The sequence below is a fragment of the Loxodonta africana genome, chromosome 8 (genome assembly GCF_030014295.1).
Source record: "Loxodonta africana isolate mLoxAfr1 chromosome 8, mLoxAfr1.hap2, whole genome shotgun sequence".
Classification (NCBI taxonomy): domain Eukaryota; kingdom Metazoa; phylum Chordata; class Mammalia; order Proboscidea; family Elephantidae; genus Loxodonta; species Loxodonta africana.
In genome coordinates, this window is record NC_087349.1 from 112,782,095 (window position 1) to 112,804,389 (window position 22,295).

The 22,295-nt window shown below is 40.1% G+C and overlaps 1 long non-coding RNA gene across 1 annotated transcript; it reads right to left on the reverse strand.

The window, feature by feature from the left end:
* Nucleotides 1-10,021: 10,021 nt before the first annotated feature.
* Nucleotides 10,022-18,631, reverse strand: LOC111749707 (uncharacterized). Its single transcript, XR_010322787.1, has 3 exons — nt 17,464-18,631; nt 10,537-10,668; nt 10,022-10,451 (listed from the first exon to the last, which is right to left on the reverse strand). It is a non-coding gene; the product is annotated as an uncharacterized LOC111749707 (long non-coding RNA).
* Between the last annotated feature and the right edge of the window lie 3,664 nt (nt 18,632-22,295).

Genomic DNA, 22,295 nt, shown 5'->3' on the forward strand with positions numbered 1-22,295 from the left:
TCCCATTCCTTGTAATGGATCGTGAGACATCAAAAGAATCTAGGAGCTGTATTAGGAGACTTTTGGTCATCAAGGATGGAAATCCAACTTTAATAAATCTAAGAAAATGAACGACTTTTATTTTCCCAGATAACTGCAAAAGAAAAATAGCTTCATAGCCATCTGAATCAAGGGGTTCATACAGAGTCCTTAGATCTATCTCTGTGTATTACATTCCTATTTCTGCACAACAAATTACCATATGCTTAGAGGCTTAAAATAATTCACGTGTATTAGCTCACAGTACTATAGGTTAGAAGACTTCTCACGGTGTGGCTGGTTTCTTTGCTCAGGGTCTTCTAGGACTGAAATCAAGGTGTTGGCTGGGCAGGGTTCTTGTCCAGAGGCTCTTGGGAAGAATCTGCCTAATAGCTCACTCAGGTGATTGGCAGAATTTACTTCCTTCTGGTTGTAAAATTGAGGCTCCCATTTGCTTGCTGCTGACATTGGGAACCACAGACAGCTCCTGGAGGCTGCCCACATTCCTTGCCACGCAGTCCCCTCCATTTTCAAAGCCAGTAGTGGAGACTATCTATCTCATGCCAAATTTCTCTAGTGCTTCAAATCTCTCACTTCCTCTGTCTCTGACTTCTAGACCCAGATTTAAGGAGCTCACATGATTAGGTTATGCTGACCCAGATCGTCTCTTTTTTGATGGACTAGAAGTCACCTGATTATTAACTTTAACTACGTGTGTCAAAATCTCTTCTGTCATCTAAAAGTAACATAATTACAGGAGTGGATACCTCATCATATTCCTAAATTCCGTCCAAACTCAAGGGGAGGAGATTTATTTATACAAAAGTGAAGGTCATCGGAGTTCATCTTAGAATCTTGCCCACTACTCTTGCCATCTCTCACTTTGCTTGACTCCCTTTGGTTTGTTCTTTCCACGGAATGGGTAAGATGCAATCACCAGGCTCACATTCTCCTCGATGTGAAACTACACCCAAAAGCTGCTCTTCTCTCTCCAGAGGAGCATATCAATCACATAGTCCGTAGATTTATCTAGGTAAAGAGTTTGAGATATTCAGTTTGGTCATGTGGCCTAGAAGAGATAAAATTAATACCTAACTTCCTTATTTAATCAAACTGCAAATTTAAACAACACTGATTTTGTTAAGTCAGTAAAAATTTTAAGATTAAAAAAAATTGAAGCTTGTCTACACAATATAGGAAATGTATCAGCTTTAATAAAAAAGTCAGAGGCTAATTCAGGAGAAACTGGATCTAGCAGATCAACACCACTCAAATTTCAGCTCAGAAGAGGTTATGAGAGAAGTTCTAACAGAAAAGAAGGTTGAACAGCAAAGAGGGAATGCCTGATATATGGAGCCATCACATAGAGGACTGAAATGAGTTACACAAAATGACTGGGACCTGAAAAGCTTCCCTAGTGGAAAGAGTTCAAGTATTATGAGAGGTAGTAAAGACAGCAGCATTGGGTGCAGTGCATGGTCAACTGTCCTTAAGTTGGCGTGTGTCACATGCACAAGTCCTGCTTCACTTATTGCCCATTCCAACCTCACCGTAACCTTGTGACGTCTTTTCTGCACTTTCGCATGGGGAAGCCAAGGTTGATCCCCATCTTGAACCAGGTAGTAGTAGTTCTGGGCAGTTGCAGGTTCACTACTCCTAAGTTTCCCTCTGCACGTGCAACTCATTGTTTGCAAAGCTCTAACCCACACTTGCCTCACAGAGCAGCCTTGTAACTGTGTTTCCAGTAGGTGGGAATTTCACTTCCTTATTTCCAGGCATAAATAATTGCAGATGCAAAATCGCAGCCTTATTTTAGACACAAGCGTTGAGAATGTTGCTCTTCATATTTGACAGTACTTTTTTTCATCTGCTTTGAGTAGGAAGTGGCCTGAAACCAACCTGTTGGCCCATGAGATCCCCAGCTTATGCAGAGCTTAGGTTCCAAGACAGAAGGGGCAGATGGGCTCCCTCTCCTTAGCACCTCATCTAGGTTACATTTTGGGTCTGCTTTAAAAAAAAAAAAAAAAGAAATTTTTTTTTTTCTCCTCAAGAGGCGTTATCATCTAAAATGCCAGGACAAGTTGGGGACGCTAAGAGCCCATCCTCCATCACCACTCATGTCTCATGGGGTTCCTGGGCTCCCTGGAGCATGCCCTCCGGGCAGGGGTGACTACATAATTTCCAGGGCCCAGTGCAAAATGAAAGTACTGAGCCTCTTGTTCAAAACGCAGGGAAAAAAAAAAAATTCTCCTTTCTTCTGTGGTCTCTCCCTTAACTTGTCATGGTGGTTTTTATTTGCTACATAATGCTGCACTCCCTTGGGCACTGGGATATTCGTGGGGAGACTACAAACCCTAACAGGCACCTGGGCCCCCTCCCATGACTGTGTGTGCCTGACCTTCTCCACCCTCATGCCCAGGTCCCTGCAGGGTATGGAGGGTGGCAGCAGTTGCTGGGTGGCAGAGGTGAAGCAGGTAGCCAACAGCCCATCCCAGGGAGGTGGAGAGACCAGGTTCCAAGCCCCCAACACATGCTCCAGTGGCCTATCAGACTTCGCTTTGAAACACAAATTCAGAATAAAATTATTAAGAATTTCAAAACCAGGACCATGGAACAGTAAATCTCCAATGTGGTGCCTTCTAAGCCCCAGGCCCTTTTTGACGGCCCTGCTTACCTATCTGTGAAGCTGGTCCTGCTGCCAGATTTAGTGAATAGGAAGGAAAAAAATAAAGGATTTGAATTTATCAATGTTTATAGCTTCTTCTATCTGATCTTTACAAGTTATATGGCTTTGAAATGGTCCTGTATCTGTCTAAGCCTGTTTCCTTTTTCGCACATTGCAGCTAATAGTAGCCCCACGCAGGGGTGTTGTGAGGATAGGGAAGACACTTTGTACGAAGGCCTTGTTAACTGTGAAGTGCTACCCCGGCCTCAAAAAAACAAACAAAAACAGTTGCCAGAGTCAACTCCGACTCATTGCAACCCCATGTGTGTCAGAGTAGAACTGTGCTCCACAGGGTTTTCAGTGGCCGAGTTTCGGAAAGTAGATTGCCAGACCTTTCTTCTGAGGCAATTCTGGGTGGACTCAACTTTCCAACCTTTTGGTTAGCAACCCAGTATGTTACCCATTTACACCCAAGCCTTAGGCATTATTATTACCCTTTAGCAATTGACTGGATAGGGAGTCGCAGTTGCCAGGCAAAGCTGGCCTCTTCAGGATCCTGTGAGTCACAAAGGCTGGGCACAGGTGGTTCGGATATCCACCGCAGTCCTCAGGCAGACCTCAGGTTTGCAGCTGTGGAGTCCACCTCTGGCCCCCGCCGGCTGCCTCTGATTTGGAATATTTCTGCTTTCACTGTTACACGACCAGATGGTTGAGGCAGATTGGGGCCTTCTCTGATTTCAAGTCAATGAGCATTTGTTGTGTGCCTACTAGAGGCCAAGGCTGTTGCTGATCTCCAGGGGCAGAGTGGAGATCAGGAGTCCGTCCTAGTTGCTCAGCATCATGGACTCCAGCAACACAATGGAGGATGATTTGAAGAGCCAGGCAAGAGGCGAGAGGCTCCCAGCAGTGTCAAGGGAGTGTTCATTTCAGGCCTGAGACGGGTGTTCAACGACAAACTGGGGTTAGGCAGGTGAGAATAGGAAGATGGGCCCTCTGGGCAGAAGGATGGAAGGGGCAAAGGCACAGAAGTGAGGAGAAGAAACTCTCAACCCTGACTCAAACTTGGGGCAGCTGTTCCTCATTCCACTGGGAGAGACAGCCATGCTTCAGAAGTGACAAGTGCAGCTCAAAAACATCTTGTTTTGATTAGAGCCCACCGCTGTGGTTGGGCATGATTCCATAACAAGAAGCAAGTCCCTCTGTTCTACACACACCAAGTGTGAAAGAATTCTAGCTTTTAGCAGGAGAACATATCTAGCAAAATAAAATAAATTTTTAAAAATGTTGCTTGGGTGGGAGCCCAAGACTCCCCTTTCGGGAATGGGAAGCTTGAAGATCAAACCGTGCATGGTTTAGATGAAATAGTGATCTTTCCTAGTTTCAGTTGAGTAAAAGAAAAAAACCAGGATTCCTTGACTAACAAGTGATTAAATTGTGTACATGTTTTAAAGAACACATACAACAGAGGATATCAGAACCCACAGGAGCCTGTGGTTTCTGAAATACGGGTGGGTGGCTTCCGGCAGCTGCAAGGCATGCTGGGGAGGAGATGAGATAGGCTGGTGGCCCCACTGCACACCATGTCCTCTGAGCGGTTTAGCTCAGGCACGCCTGCTGCTCCTCGTCAGGCAGTGAGGAGTGAAGGGAACCTCAGGATCAACCCCGTTACCATTAAAGCAAATAATGGGCAGATAAAATAAATCAACAGGGCTAAAAAAGGAAGAGCAAGGAAGAACTCTATCTCCAGCAAGCCCGTGTGGGAGGAGTGGAAAGAGATTCATTTATTTTGCACAAGTAGACAGTGATTTTAATGTGATGTAAATGCAGCCTGCGATTCCTCATGTATCCTGAAATGTGCTTGTCATGGCTCTGTTGTAGCACATGTTGCCGATGATAGAAATAAGCTGTGTTTTTATACAACGAAGGCTTGTCATTACTAGCTTTTGAATTTTTTTATTTTTCGTTACAAATCTTAAATAGGACAAGTGGAGGCAAAGAAAATGGAGGGACATGGCCACAAGGAAGAAGCAACTCTGACAACATCTTTGCCATTGGGCAGGTAGACATGAAAGCCACTCTGGGCCAACTGGAGGTGCCTTATGAGTAACTAAGCATCCTTGGTTTGAAAATATTAAATGACATTCACCCAGGCTGGAGAACTTTTCCAAACTGATTTGCTAGAGAAGTCATGATGAGAGGCAAAAGTATCTGTTTTCTCTCACAAGACAAGCTGTGATTGATCTTCCCCTGAGTAGATTGGACTTTCAGGTGGTGGAGTTCATTGCACTGAAGGCTCAAGATGGCCAGATGTACAATTGTGGGTCAGTGTAGACTATGGCCAGTGCAGCAAGAAGAGAGGTGTAGTCCATGTGAGAGGAGCAGGTGGAAGGGCACACGATGGCCCACCTAGCCCCATGCAGAGTCTGTCGCAGGGGCACAAGTCCAACTTGTTAGAGAATTGTCACAACCCAACGTCTTCTCTGTTTTCATCCAACCTGGCTACCAGAGCACTTGGCTTTCCCATAGGATGGCAGGTAGACACCTGTCTGTTCCATGTGGCCCACTACCTTCAGAGGTAATGTTTGCCCAAGAGTCCAGAGATTGTAAACCAAAAATACCCATTGCTGTAGAATGATTCCAACTCATGGTGACCCATGTGTGTCAGAGCAGAACATCCATTCTTAGGGTTTTCAAGGCGGTGACCTTTGGGAAGCAGATTGCCAGGCCTGTGCTCCCAAGTGCCCTTGGGTGGGTTGAACCATCAAACTTTTGTTTAATATTTTTGCCACCCAGGGACTTCTAGGAGACTGTCCAAAACAAAAACTTAACCTGTTGCCATAGCGACCCTATAGGACAGAGTAGAACTGCCTTGTAGAGTTTCCAAGGCTGTATAATCTTTACCAAAGCAAACTGCCACATCTTTCTCCCACAGAGGGGCTGGTGGGTTTGAACCACTGACCTTTCAGACAGGAGCCCAGCTTAACCACTGCATCACCAGGGCTCTTTCTAGAGACTGTATTGTTGGTAGGTGCTTTTGAGTCAGTTTTGACTCATAGTGACCCTCTGTACAACAGAATGAAAAGATGCCTGGTCCTGCGCCATCCTCGTAATCTTTGCTGTGTACTGACTATTTATTCCTCAATATTATCCAGCCTGTATGCCAGCTATTGCCATTGAATCATTTCTGGCTCATGGTGGCCCCGTGTGTGTCAGAGCAGAACTGTACTCCACAGAGTTTTCAATGGTTGCTATGATTCCGAATAGACTCAACTGGCAACTGGTTGGCTCTCTGGGCTAAGCAAACAGTTAAACACTTTGCTACTCACTGAAAGGTTGGTGATTCAAATTCACCCAGGGGTACCTTGAAAGAAATGCTTGGTAATCTACTTCCAAAAAATCAGCCATTGGAAACCCCATGGAGCACAGCTCTACTCTTAAAACATGTGGGTCATCATGAGTCAGAATCAACTCAATGGAAATCAGTTTAGTTTGGGTTCTGTTTGTGCCAGCAATAAGCCAGATCATCAGAAATTTACTTGTCTGGGCCCAATTCTCTGTCCCAAAAGATCCCACAGGATGATATTTGTGCCTTGAATATTGACGAAAGAAACAGCTACTTGGAGAAATTGTTTTTTTTTTTTGGAAAATTTTCTATTGAGAATGCTCTTAATAACTTTGTTTCTTATACAAAGATACCCTTTTGGAGAACAGGGCCAAGAAAAGTTATTTTCCTGATGAACGGCAAGATCCACTAAGGCCAGACAGTGGGATGCGTGCATATCCCACAGTTTTCCTTCTTTGTCCTGTTAGCTGGGAAGCTTAGAGCTAACTAGGTTAATCAATCTCTATATTTCAGTGGATTTCATTATTTCATCCAGAATTTCTTAACAAAGTTTACTTCCCAGCACCCTCCACCATCTCCATTCTTTTGCTTCACCTTCACTGATTTCATTCTTAATGCATATATCTTCTTTACTTATATGCCAACTTTAAAACTTTTTTTTGAAATTAGGAGGACTGTAAGTAAATAAATTAAAAAAAAAAAAAAGTAAACTGTATTCTTATAAGAAAATAAAATGAGTTTTTTCCCCTTGGCATTTTTGCCCACTTCACATTTCCAACTTATCGGGTCGAGGTAGGTGTGACAGATTTTCCTGGACATACAGAGATTCTGTGTAATCTGGGCCTGGGCTAATCAGTTCTTCTGCGTAGTCAGCAATTTCCAATTTAGGAAATTCCACAATGGTATGAAAGAAAATTTTTGCTCTTGAGACAAAGAGGTTTCAAGCCACAGATGAATCATGGGCTACTTCTCTCTCATCTCTTTCTACAAAAAACCTAAAACTACCCCTATACTCTGTATTCAAGCACTCACCCTCCCCTTGTCACCTCTCAGTCCTAGAGATTCACACGTCTGAAGCTACCCTTGAACCTCTTCCTTAGTCCCTAGCTTCAAAGGCCACACAGAACCTACAATATCTTCCCTCTTAGACTCTCAGGTTTTCCTTCCCCGCATTCAGTCCAGCTCCTCACCACACTGGACCTGCCCCGCATGCATCATCAGACCTCTGTGCTCTTTCCAGACCCTTCATAGACCATGCTCCCTTCCACCACTGCTCTCTGGCACCTGGACCCTTCTGGCCTCAGGGCCTTTGCTTGTGCTCTGCCTCTACCCTGACATGCAGGCTCTCTCATGTCTGCTGCTTGTCATTCACACCGAAGATAATGTCTCCTCACAGAGGTCTTCCTGTCCACCCAATCCACGTTGTCACCAGCCCCTCCACCTGACTCCTTCTCTATTCCATTATCCTGTTTATTCTTTATAGCACCTGTCATTCTCTGAAATTATTACTTATTTCTTGCCTCATTAGCTGTCTATCTCCCCATTACAATATAGGTCTCCCCCACGCACCAAAAAAAATCACATCTGTCTTATTTCTTTGTCATATTTCTAGCACCTAGAACACAGTCTTGGACATAGGAGGAAGACAAAAGACGTAGGAGAATGAGTGCATAAATAAATCACCGTGGCCAAGGCTTTCATCATCATCTATCCAGTCCTTGCAGTAGTCTTCATTCTCTGCGTCTGGATTCTTTCTTTTGAATTTATCTTATCTAAGAGCTTCGCTAATTTTCTTAGAATATTGATTTCATTTTTTAACCTCCCTTAAGGGTTGCCTGTTCTAATCACCAAACAATATCCATGCTGCAACCCTTCTTTTTCAAGGCGCCCTTCATTTATGATTCTAGTGTTGCCTCCCTGGAGACAGACTCTACTCCATTTAAATGTGTCAGTGTCTATTTCTTCAGGCAGGCACCCCAGTTCTTGGTCTTTTCTCCCGCCATTCTCCCTTCCCTTTCTTGCTTCTTCCTATTTTCAAGTGGGAGGCACCCCCATGCGGAATAAAAAATATTCTTTGGGTAGTCAGATAGATTTGGATTCAAATCCTGCCTTTGCTATTTACTACTTTCTCCATTTTTTTTTCCTCTCAAATGGGATGTTGCTGAACAAAATGAAATAACAAAACATGTATCAAACACAAGGCAACACATTAGTTTCTTTACATGTCTTCCCTCTTGCACAGCCCTTCCTGTGAGGGCTGGTTCCAGTCTTGCCATTCAACAAAAGACTTCCCCAACCATCTGTGATCAGTCCTGAGTCTTCCTCAGAGTCTTTAATACCTACATACTTCATATAGAACTAATATTTACCTGCTACTGTAATCTAACTCTCTGTAGGTATATCATCTCTTCTTAACTCAATTTTAACTTTGTAAAGGACAGAAAACTTGACTAATATCTCTTTTTTTTTCAGATTGCTCTCCGGAAGGTACACAATCAGTGTTTAAAGCTTTCTTCCATTCATGAATGCATATTGTATTTACTGAAGACTTGCTATGTTAAGCCCTGTAAAGGGATGCGTATGAAGAAAGCGACACAGATTTGTCCTCAGGGCCCTTATAATCCATGAGCTGTAACAGCAGCATTATATGACTTTTGTGTTCCTTCTGTGTGCTGGGAACTATGCCAGGGGTAAGGATGTAATGGTAAACAAAAATACACACGATCTGTATCTTACATCCTGACAGACTAGAGTGTAAAAAAGAACTGGACCAAGTGAGAGGTTAATTCCCACTTTACGGGCCTGTAGGATAAGGAGACATGAGAAGGTTGACCATGATGATGAATAATGATGGGATAAGAAAACATTTCTTGGTGAAATTTTGAGTTAAAAAGATCAGGTGTGTTCTTCTGTAACATCCTGGATTATTTGTTATCTCGTGATTTTTTGCAATGTAACAACTAGTTCACCTCTGCTGAGAGCATTTCCTATTGGCCTCTGCAGATGTTCTCTCTCAGTTCATTTCCTGTTTGTCAAAATTTGGGGGGTTTTGAATGAGCCTCCAATCCAGCGATGAATCACTTGCTCACTTAATCTAGGAAAGGCAGGAGGCAGAATAAGGAACCTCTCTTCCCCTCCTCCTGCTCTGCTTTTGAATCATTGCCTTGCAGCCCGGTATAATCACAAGTGTTCTTGGAATTGTCCAGAAGAAAAAGTTAATTAACTGACTGAAAAGCAAAGTTGATCAAGCAAAATCTAGAGGCCTCTTTGAAGCTTGCAGATGTGGCTCACAGAGAAGCCAACGCAGTGTATCATTCTGTCTCTCACATACCCACCCCTTGACACCAAACATGTTTCTGAGTACAGGCTATAGATCATGACCCTGAGCGAAACTCTGTGATCGTCTGTTCTGATCTTCACCACAGGGTGCGCTAGTGCACATGGTAGATCATATGATCTATCTTGTTTTGGGTGATTACATCACCCGAACAAGTCCTAGAATATAAAAATAGAAGAAGGGGAAGGAGATGGACATTTTTAGTGGCTACTAAATGCCAGGTGGGTATGCCCAGGTGGTGCAAACAATTAATGTGCTCAGTTCCTAAACGGAAGGTTGGAGGTTTGAGTTTATCCAGAGATATCTCAGAAGAAAGGCCTCGCAATGTACTTCAGAAAAATCAGCGATCGAAAACTCTACGGAGTGCAGTTCTACTCTGACACACATGGTGTTGCCATGAGTTAGAGTCGAATTCACAGCAAAAAAAAAGGTGCTAGGCAGTGTTCAAGAATTTATTAATCTCCACGAGGATACCAGGAAGTGGATATCTCTGTTGACATTTTTCAGATGAGGAATTTGAGACCCACAGGGAGAGTCAGCTAGGTAGCTAGCAGCATACCACCTGACTCCAAAGAAACACACAGCAGCTAGGAGTAACGAGCACCAGAAACCCCCCAACTGAACGTAGTTCAGCTACTGCTCCTTCAGAATGCAGGAAGTTTGGAGAGCTCCGTAAGGTAGGTTATGTTAGGGGGTGGAAAGGAGAGGCAGCTCCTGAACACTTCAGCCCGGCTCTCTCTACTCTAGTTCTCTGGACACCACAGTGGCTTTTCTTTTTTCAAAGAATTTCTGGCCCCTTCAAAATTAGGAAGTTCTGGAAATCAGGCAAGAAAACTTTGTCTCATATTTCCCACCCAAATAGGCACTGAAAGTTCAAAGTTTCCAGATAAGCGTTCAACTTCTTGATGCTTATCTAACCTAAAACTTTGAACATTCAGAGGTTCATTGAATTCCAGACCAGAGGGAGTCAAGACACCTCTTTTTGACAGGAGTTTTTATCACCTATGCTGCTAGGATTTAGGAGGAGCGTGGTGAGTGTCCTACCTTTATACTCAGTTGTTCCCAGAGCAAATGTTGTCCATAAGGAGCTAAAAAAAAAAAAAAGTCAAAATCCAATCAGTAAAAGATTGACTTATAAACAGAACAGGGTGTCCTAGTTATCTGAATACCCACAGATACTGATCTCTCCCACACTGGCGCCTACACAGAAACCATGGCCTCATCCAGTCACGCATCCCATGCAGAAAAAGCTCACACTTGCTTATGAAACACAGCGACTGACTCCAAAGGTGTGTCCATTCCTGGCTGAGAAAAAAAATAAGACAAAGCCAATTAGGAATGAACAAAAGTTCCACCATAAATTTGTATAATGTTTCATACTTTTCAAAGAGCTTTCACATATGTTATCTTATTTGATCTTCTGAATTGCCCAGTGAGACAGGTGGAGGTATTATCATTACCATTACAGGAGGGGTAGCTTTGAGGCTCAAATACTTTGAGTGACTGCTATAAGGAGTTACAGGCTTTGCCCTAGGGTTGTGAGAATCCAGGACTATGGTTTCCTCAGAGGAGGCTGTGATCTTTATATATTAATAATACTGAAAGGGAAGTTTTGAGTACAGCAGTGATGGGAACAGCAGAGTATCAGATCATGGCTAGCAAGTCGAGTAAGCCTGATCTAATGAATTAATAAGAAAAGAAATGAGCTTTGGGGCTAGACACCTGTTCCATTCCTGTTTCAGCCTGTTAGTACTTGGCAGGTTACTTCACATTATGAACATTAGGTTTGTAAAATGGAGGGTTTCATAAAGATGAAATAAAATAATGTACATATAATTAGGCACTCAGTGCATGTTAGAGTCCATCTTCAGTTCTTTTCCTCTGGAATTTACCAAACTAAGTCATCATGTTTCTAGAAACTGGTACTAGTGGTAAATCACCATGGCTTCCCAACACCTAGAGCCAGCTGCTTCTCTTTCATTCTAGAAATTCTATGGGATGTCCACACTTCCATAAACTATGCTATCTCAGGTTTTAGCTGGATGGGGATACAGAATTAAAAAAAAAAAAAAGCACAATTCTGTATATTTCTATAATGATCTCAAATCCGTAAGGTATAAGTCACTATTACGCCTTCAAAGTACATGAGTACAAGTATTTTTAATATGAAATTAGAAACAGAAATATGTCTACATTTGTGAGGTTCTCTAACATTAACTGTAAGTCATTAGAAACTATAAATCATGAGAGAATTATTTAGAAAATTTCTGAACTTATGCATAGAATCATGTGAAGTATGTAAGGAACCTTTAAGTTCACTTTGACCCGGCATTCTGTGATACAAGAAAACATAACATAGTTAAACTACACATCCTTTCTAATCTCTAGCCTTGAAGAAAAGATGCATCATTAGGCTACCCTCTAACGCCGGAGAAAAGATATACTAGTCTTTGATGTCACACTGGCCCTTGTCATGTAGAGCCAAGATGACAAATTCACATATAAACCCTAAATTTCTACTCACTCACTGACAGAAAGCAGAGCTGGAACTGGGACTATCTGACACTGCCAACCTTGGACCCTAGCTAAGAGGGACCTCTGCCAAGTTCAAGCCCTGGTTAACCCTTCCTCTTGAGACTTTCCATTAAAGGAAAAGGTCTGAAGTCCAACCATTTGAACTCTAACCATTGAACTAACATTGTAATTGTTAATTCTGATGCTCTGTTTCTAAATGAATGCTGTGAGGTCTTACTTGTGTGCTTTGCCATGACTACCTTGCAATAAACTAAACAAGTTTCTGCGTGACAAACCTGAGTATTTATTATTTTCTAAGATAAAATCCTTCAAAACAAGCCCCTCCTCAATGGCATGCAATGCTTAGTTTTCTCTTCCCTTCTTCTTTCCCTCAACCCTTCTTGTCTTCATTTCTTCCTTCCTTCCTTTCTTTTTGACTCTATCTATCATCTGTATGTAGGAGTGGGCAAACTATGGCCTGTGTACAAAATATGGCCCACTGTCTGCTTATGTATTATCTAACCTAAGAATGGTCTTGGAATTTTTAAGTGATTAAAAAAAAGAAACTCAAAAGAAGAATAATACTTTGTAACAGGTGAAAGTTGTATGAATTTCAAATGTCTGTGTCCATAAATAAACTTTCTTTGGTACATAACCATGTTCATTAATTTGCATGCTGTTTAAAGCTGCTTTCATGCTAACACTGCAGAGTTGAGTAGTTGCTACAGAAACACTATTGCTTAAAAAGCCTAACTTGTTTCCTACCTGGCCCTTGACAGAAAAAAAATTCCAACGTCTGGTCTATATTTCGTCTTAGATTGCACTATGATAGTACTTGACGTCTAATACAGAGTTGGCACATAGCATGTGCTTTTCTTCCGCTTGCTTTAGGTTTAGTTTGTTCTTTCTCTAGTTTCTTAATGTATAAACTTAGGTGATTGATCAGAGACCTTCTTCTTTTCTAGTGATGTTTAAAGTTGTAGATTTTCCTGTAAGCACTACTTGAACTGCTTCCCATAAATTTTGATATGTTGTGTTTTCATTTTCATTCAATTTAAAATATTTTAAAACTTCCCTTCTGATTTTTATTGACTTAATGGTTATTTAGAAATGTTTTGTTTAATCTCCAGGTATTTGGAGTTTTCCCGGATTTCTTTCTGTTATGACTCTCTCATTTAATTCTAGTGTGGTCAGAAAACATATTTTATATGACTTGAATCTTTTTAATGAGATTGTTCTGTGGCCCAACATACGGTCCATCCTGGAGAACGTTCCATATACACATGAAAAGAATGTGTTCTCTGCAGTCATGGGGTGGACTGTTCTAACGTCAGTTAGGTCAAGTTGGTGGAGAATATTGTTCAAGTCTTCTATATTCTTGCCAATTTGCTGCCTAGTTGTTATAGCAACTATTGAAAGGGGGTTATGGAAATTCTCAGCTACTGTTGTCAAATTGTTTCTCTTTCAAGTCTATCAGTTTTTGCTTAATGTATTTGGGACTCTGTTGATAAGTGACATATATTTAGGATTGTTATTTCTTCCTAATGTATTGGCCCTTTTGTCATTATGAAATGTCTTTCTTTGTTTCTAATATGTTTTGTCTTAAAGTCTGTTTTACCTGCTGTTAGTATAATCATTCCAGCTCTCTTATGGTTACTGTTGGCATGATGTATCTTTTTCCATCCTTTTTATTTCAACCTAATAGTTTTAATAGTGCCTTTGAATCTAAGGTGTATTTCCTATTGACAGCATATAGTTGAGTCTTGCTTTTTTATCCAGTCTGACAGTCCATACTTTTTAGTGGGGTGTTTAGTCCATTTACATTTAATGTAATTATTGACATGGATGGATTTTTGGCTATGGGTTGTTTTTAATCTGTTTTATACTTACGTATTTTTTTTTGTTCTTCTGTTCCTTCTTCAGAGCCTTTATTTATATTAGATAAATATTTGAGCACACTATTTTAATTCATCTGTTGATATCCAAGTAGTCCCTGACTTATGACATATTCAAGTTAAGACGAACTGCAGTGACCATCAGTTTGTTTTTTTTTTTTTTTTTTTTTTTGGTGCATCTCATCATTAGGAATATGTACTATGTACAACATTGCAGCATTTAATCAAGATAATACGATGGAAGAGATCAGTGGAAAAATCTTCCATATGGCAAGAATGCTGAATTTAGAACTTGGTATCACAGATATGGAACAGCTCATAGGTCACGAAGCAGAGGAATTGATGGATCAGGATTCAATGGAATTTGAAGAGCAAAGAAATGCTGAAGAAGCAAGAAATAACAAAGAAGAGGAAGGAGAGAAGTTGTTGAAGAAATCTACAGTGAAAAAACTAGCTGATTTTTCCTCTAGTATAAACTAAATCCAGAGCTATGGTTTCTTGAAAATATGGGCCCAAATGCTGATCAATTCGCTAAAGTCTACAGGCAGATTCAGGAAGCAGTAAGATGTTACCGCAAAATACATGAAGAAAAGAAAAGGGCCATACAGACAACTCTCACTAATTTTTTTTTTTTTTTTTTTTGCCAAGTCAGCAGCAGTTTATTAGCAAGCAGAGAGTTCGCAGTAAAAGTACACTTGACTAGGTAGTGCCAAGCGGGCTACTCAGGTAGAGAAAGAATCTGAGTGCCCTGATAGTCCTTTTCTTAGGGTTTTATACCTTTCTTGTCTCTTATCTGTCTCTGTTAACATTTAAAAGCCGGGACAGGACTGCCTATGGAGAATATTTCTTTGGCTTAAGATTTAATTATGTAGGGACCATCTTATTGAGGAATGTCACCACCCCTTGTCTCTTCCTCTTCCCCAGTGCAAGCTCTCCCCCTCACCCTTACATCTTTCCCTTCTCAAGTGCCATTCTCCCAAATCTTTGGGGTTGTCGAAGGGGGGTGGTCTGTCTTCTGTAGCTATTTCTTGCTGTCATTGGGGCATAGAGCTGACCCTAGGAGAGGCACTTGTTCCCTAATGGGGGGGGTTAGCTTGACTTTGGGAGCCAAGGATGGAAGCGTTGGGCAGCTTGATCCAAAGAGCTTTCAGGACTTGTATTATTTGACAATGTCTGAATTACAGCCATTTGTAATTGAAACTTTTGTAACCTGAAGGGTACAAAATGAGTTAGTATTTTAAAGAGGCAGGGCCCAGATAGTACAGGAAGAATCAAAGACATTAAAGGGCCAAGGAATGGCATTTTCTTGGGGCCCTTGGTCGATAGTAGCCAGTTTATTGAAATTGGTAGGTTTTATTCTGTAGGCTTTTATTTCCTCAACCAGGCACACTAACATGTGGTCTCTCGCCTGTCTGTCTCCTTGGGTATTATAATCCCATCCCAGGTCTATGCCTGGGACTGTGACGGTGCCCATGGGGTAGCCTGTTGGTTTTGTATGTATAGCCCATCCGTAAACTGTCTGGCTGCCATGGTGAGATTTAATCTTTCTCTCTGGGTGAGTGTTTGGTTACAGATTATCATTATGTCTTTCTAATCCAAATCAAAGGTGAGCGCTACGTTCTTACATTTTTCTATATAGTTGTTTGGGTCGTCAGAGAAACTTCCTAGATCTGTTTTTAGCTTTCTTAAGTCTTGTATTGAAAAGGGAACCTGTGCCCTGACTGGTCTATTAGGGCCAGCCACTTCTTGAAGGGGGCACAGATAGGGTAGTGAAGGTGTTGTGGGCAAGGAATTGAAGTAGGGAGGAGCAGGAGGACCAAATATTTCTTTGGTATTTAAGGGTGTGGTTGTAAGGTTGGTGTTGTTTTGTGGGTCAGTAAGGTTTGGACCTAAGGTGCCCGTTGCTTGGTTCTGGCCAGATTTCTCTATCTCTCAATTTATTTTAAGGCCACGTGGTGTTATAAAGGAGACTAAACTCTTTTTCTTCAGGGTTTGAGGGTCAAACATGTCCCAATTTTTGAGAATACATCCCAGAGGCGAGCCCAGTGGTACTGAGTTTTGGCTTCCAATCTAGAAAGGAACAGAGCGAGTCATAGGGGTAGGACATCTCCTGTGCCCCCTGTGTTAAATCACTGCCCTTAGAAGGCATCCCTTCTCAGGCCTGGGCTTCCAGAACTAACTAGTCTTACTGTGTAGCCCACACCTGAAGTTTCTTGCCTCTGCCTCTGCCTCTGTCCTAGGCGTCTGTGCTTATGTTGGGCTTCCAGAATTAACTAGTCTTACTGTGTAGCCTGCACCTGAAGTTTTTTGCCTAGAAACTTCTTATTGCCTCTGTCTCAGGGATCCTTGTTCTTGTCTACATCTGTGGTCTTGGCGGAACATGAACTTGTACATTTGTTAATGTCCTTGTTCTGCCAAGAAACTAATGATCACATACCCTGCTAGCCATTTTAGGGTGGGGGTCCTTTGTGCCTCTGTCTGGGAAGCCTTCATTTTATTGGCAAACTTTACTATTCATTGAAGCTGACACCTTGAATGTCTCGCCCTCTGACATACCACATATCTTGGGGGTCCGTTGGAATTGGGTGTAGGAGATTATTTAGCATTTGTGAGAGCCCTTCTTCTACCCATACTCAAGGGGGGGGTAATCTTATTATTTTCTGGGCTCCTCCCTTCCTTTTCTCTGCAGAACAAGCAAACCTGGTCCTCATGTCTGCTCCTCTCCGTATACTTTATGAATTGTTTCTGTACACTGAAAGAGTGAATCAGGGCACAGAGAGCTGTCGTAAAGTAGACATCTGTAGCCCACTTTGCATACTCTTGGACATTCAGATTCTTTGTAAGGGGGGTAACAGATATAACTTTAGTTAGTCTAATGAATAACCTTAAGATTCTTGATTCAATGAGGCAGACCAGAGCGTCCCTATTCATTCTTTTATAACATGAAAGCAGGAGGAGCTGATCAAGGAAAGGCCGCCTGTGTTTAGCTTCACAATGGCGGTATGAACAGGAACGGGAGAGAGGTCCTTCTCCGGAACAATTAGCCCTTAGCCTATCACAAATACAGCACTGATCCCTTTTGCAAAGCACACACGGAGGATATAGATGTTAGTATGTTAGCCACAAGTTGGATGGGGCTGAGAGGTGCAAAATGTAGATGGGTGACTGGTCTCTTAAACAGACTCGCCAACTTGACATGACTATTGCTAAGGTTAGCGGGGGTCAGGTGTTCTGGGTCAAAAATGTGCTGTTTTGTGAGCGGGACTTCTAGAGAGTGTGACGCTTCTAGTTGGCCAGTGCTTCTCTTAAGTGTCTTGGTTTCTCTCCTGGTTGTCTAAGACAGTCAGGGGGCTCAGAGCACTGGATGACCAATCCTTATGTGTGCTCCCGGGACAAGCCTGTTAGTATAAGTAAAGTTGGAAGTCCCTTTGAGGCCCCTGCATGTCTCGGGTTTGACCCAGACATCTCCACAAAGTGGAGGGAGGAAGTGTCTCTTTTATTCAGAGTCTGAAACAGCCAGACACTCATTATTACCGTATTCTTGTTAATAGTCAGGCCAAGTACAGATAAATCTTTCGAGCACCTCTCAGACCTCTCTCTCAAGAAGACACGAAACACACACATGTAGAGGTGGGGATACCTCAGCGCTGGGCTGGAAAGAAAGAGAACCCGCGCTCTGAGGTGGACTCACCACTTTCTGGACGAAGGAGGAGGATGCTTGTGATCCGAGTCAGGGCACCAGAATATGTTACCGGAGAATGGCCTCGGTTCTTACCTTTGGTGTAGGAAAGAATTCAAACACTGAGAAAACTAGTACCAAGCAAGCAGGGGTTTATTAGCAAGCAGAAGGTTAATAGTAAAAGCACACTTGACTACGAAGCGTCAAGTGGGCTACTCAGGTAGGGAAAGAATCTGAGCGCCACCTCTCACTAATATCCTGACTAGAAACACCATCTTCATTTCCAGGGATAATCCAAATGATCCGGAACCTTCCATAAGGGAAGTTATTACTGAAACTGACAAAATGCCAACGTTGTCCAACTCTTCTTCATTTCCAGAGTAAATTTTATAATTTGTGTACTATTTTATGTATATATGTATGCATTAAAATATATATGTAAGTTTATATTTAATGTTTCCAAAGACAAACAAAGATCAGGTTTATAAAGATACTGATACTAAAAGGCAATAATAATGAAAACTAAAAAAATAAAATAAAATGAGGTATTTGACTTACGTCAGAGCTGACTTACAACAGAGTTGTTGAAATAGAACCCTTAAGTTGGAGGCTATTTGTATATAAATTTTACTGTATTTTTTGAGTTTTTTTCTTAGTGGTTGTGCTAGGGATTACAATATACATCATAATTTATTATGATGTACTTAAAAATAATACTAATTTAATTCCAGTAAAAGAATTTTTGATATACTTCCATTTCCTCATCCCTCTTTTGAGCTATTATTTTCACATATAAAAAAACTATTAATCTAACAATTCAGCATTATAATTATTGCTTTACATGATCTTATGTCTTTTAAAGAAGTTAAGGAAAAAAATTAGGAAAATACATTTATAGATTGTTTTATATTTATCTACATATTTACCTTTTCCAGTGCTCATTATCTTATTCTGTGGATTTGAGTTACCTCCTTTTGTCACTGCATTTCAGCCTGAAGAACTTCTTTTAGTATGTCTTGTAAGGCAGATCTGCTAACAACTAATTCTCTCAGTCTTTCTTTATCTGGAAATGTTTTTATTTCTCCCTCATTTTTAAAGCATAGTTGTGCTGGATATATAATTTTTAGTTCACAATTTTACCACTTGGAATATGTCATTCCATTGCCTCTGGCCTCAATTGTTTCTGATGAGAAGACAGATTTAATTATATTATTTTGTTCCTGTAAATGATGAGCTTTTTTTTTTTTTTTTCTTTCTCTTAGTCCTTTAAAAATTCGACTAATGTGTGTCTAGGTATGGATGTCTTTGTGTTTATCTTAGTTCGGGTTTGTTGAGTTCCTGGGCTTATAGATTAATTTTTTTTTTCATTATATTTGGGAAGTTCTCAGCCATTATTTCTTCAAATAAGTTTTATAACTCTTTCTCTTTTATTCTCTGGGAGTCCTGTTACTCACATATTGGCACACTTGGTATTGCCCTACAAGTCTCTGTGGCTTTGTTCATTTTTTTTTTCCAGTATTTCTCATTGTTCTTCAAACTGGATAATTTCCACTGACCTGTCTTCAAGATACTGAGTCTTTCTTGTTCCATTTTGAACTTGCTGTTAAGCCCTTTAGATATTTTTTTAAATTTTAGTTATTGTTCTTTTCAACTCCAGAATTTTCATTTTAAAAAATAACCTCCATTAAGATCCTCTGTTTGTTGAGTTGCAATGCCTATTTCTATCAATATCTTGAAGGCAGATTTTATGCCTTATTGAAATTTGCATGCAAGTAAATGCACATAGTCTAAAAATTTGTTATATCAATAAAAAGGAGGGCTCACACACTTAACAATTACATCAATGATGTGGAGTGAAAATCAGGAGAAATTCTACTAACTTCCTAAGGACATGGACTAAGAGATGAAAAAGACAAAAAAGAAGACAGCAATTATGAGTATAGAGACAAAAGGGGTAATCATACATTACAGGTGTTCTAGAAGAAGAAAACAAAGGAATAAGAATAGAAGCAATAAATAAAGTCAACACCTATTAAAATGGTCCTGAGCCAATACAGGAGCACACCAAAATTCAGGTAAAATTAATGAAAAGAAATCCACCACCGGACCTAAAAGGCAACATTTTTAAAGTACAAAGATAATTGTAGTAAAAATTCTTCTGAGCATAAATGAAAAGATGAAGAAATTGGTTACCCACAAATGTTTAATAACTAGCTTTACCTCAGGGCTCTCCTCTGTAACAGTACTTGTAAGAAGAAAAGGTAGAGGCAGCATCTACAGAATTTCTAGTGTAAAAGATGTGACTCTAGAATGTGATATACCACCAAATTTTTATTTACATGTGAAGGCTATAAAAAAAAGTGTTATCAATTACACTGATCATGCCTTGTAACCATCGTGACTAACGGCATTGGTAACACTAAATTATACATCTGAAAAATGTCAAATTGGCAAATGTTGTGTTATAAATATTTTTACAAAAATAAAAAAATTTAAAAAGACATTTCCAGATATTAAAAAAAATTGTAACTTCTATAACCCTTTAAATAAACGCTATAAAATTTTACTTCAGTAAATCAAGAAATAAATGAAAATTAGTCAAGAATTAGGAATGTTAAGGCATCAAAGTACTAGAGGTGAGTATTGAAACGAATTTGAAAATTAAATTTAATTATTCTAAAACTGTTTTAAAATTGAATACAAATGTAATGTTGCTTATGAAGCAGAAAATAAATTGACACTTTAATAATAGTCGTCTAGATGAAATACATTATTGTGGATACATCAACATTTTTATCTTATATACCAATTCTGATCCTTCCTATGTATGACTAGAAAACACTATTGTCAAGGATTCTAAGGCTATATCAAGTCTCGAGAGAAGGGTGCTGCGATCAATTAGTAGTATTTCCTGTGATTGACTGTGGTGTCTGCCTTGGATGCATATTGGTGGGAAGGGTCATGTGCCACATTCCTGGTACCCTTATATTTCTATAGCCTAGCAATAAAGTCAACATGATTTGTTTTGTGAATACACACTAGAACTAATATAATAAGTTTATAAAGTAAAAATTGCAGAGCAGTAGAATGAGCATGCGTAATCATTCTAAATAAAATGACTATAGATCAATTCAACAATAAATAAACATATACGATTACTATGTAATTCTTATTTCAGGTGAACTGGAAAGTGTAATATTACAAGGACTATTAATGTAGCATGCCACATCAATAAGTCAAATAAGAATAATTACCCAAAAAATCTCGGTGGATGAAGAAATGGTATGGGGTAAATTTTAATGAATATTTTTGTTAAAATAAATGATTTATCAAAGTGGTTATAAACTGGTGCTTTCTTAATGTGATAGCAAATCTCTATCATGAAACGGTGAATAATTAAGGAAAACAAAAACAAGTCAATGTTTCTGCAGAGTGACCGATTATAGCAAAAAAGTAAACAATGGGAAAAGTCTTAGAATTAGTAAGAAAATTTAGAAAATTAGCAGGTTATAATATAAACACAATGGATTTTTTTTTTATTCTTAAAAGATTTATCTTAAACCTTCTCCCATTCAAAATATCACAATGACATAATATTCGGTGAGGTATAATTGAAAAAATAAGTGATCCTTTCAAATCCTTAATAAATCCATAAAGAACTAAATTCACTTATAAGTGATGAAAATATAACTCATATTACATTACGTGGCATCATTTTTAGGATAGCACCAGTACACACTCTAATTTTATACTTTTCTCCTTGTAGACAACTTCTATTCTTTGGAGTCCCTGGGCAGCAAAAATGGTTAAAAGCTTGGCTACTAGCTGTAAAAGTTGGCAGTTTGAATCCACCCAGACGTGCCTCAGAAGAAAGCCTGACAGTCTACCTCCAAAAGATCACAGCCATTGAAAACCCTATGGAGAGCAGTTCTACTCTGAAACACATGGGGTTCCCATAAGTCAGAATTGACTCCATGGCAACTGGTTTTGTGTTTTGTGTTTTTTTTGGGGGGGGGAGGGGTTCTCTTTTCTAGCTAGAACCATTATTTTCCTAGATCTCTTTCTCCTCACTGCTAATGTGAGATGTTAGTTTCTATTTAGGTAAATTATTTTCAAGATTATATATAAATACACACACACACACACATATATACATACACATATATATGTATGTGAAGAGAGAGCGAGCCCTGGTTGCACAGTGGTTAAGAGCTTGGCTGTTAACCAAAAGTTTGGTAGTTCGAATCCACCAGCCACTCCTTGGAAACCCTATGGGGCAGGTCTACTCTGCTCAGTAGGTTACTAAGAGTCAGCTTTGACTCGACAGCAACAGGTTTAGTCTATATATATAAATCTATTGCCGTTGAGTTAGTTCCGACTCACAGTGACCCCATAGGACAGAGTAGACCTACCCCATAGGGTTTCTAAAGAGAGGCTGCTGGATTTGAACTGCTGACCTTTTGGTTAGCAGCCAAGCTCTTAACAGATATATGTGTGTGTGTGCGTGTGCGTGTGTGTATATATGTATACATATACACATGTATTTGTTAACTTATATTTATATTTAGATATACTTGCATAAAGTATACTTACATAAATGTGACATCCCTTACATGCATGTATAGCTGTGTACACATACACATTCACATGTAAAGAAATGACAAGTAGAAATAATTCATTTTCAATAATCATCAATACTTATTCTTAATAGCTGAGCAATTTGTTTCTGCATACCAAGCTCTTGAGTGACTCAAAGTCATACCTCAGAAAAATTACAAAGTATAATATATCATGGACTTGGCAAGGTGGGGTTTTCATTTGCTAATGTTTGAAACCAGGGCTAT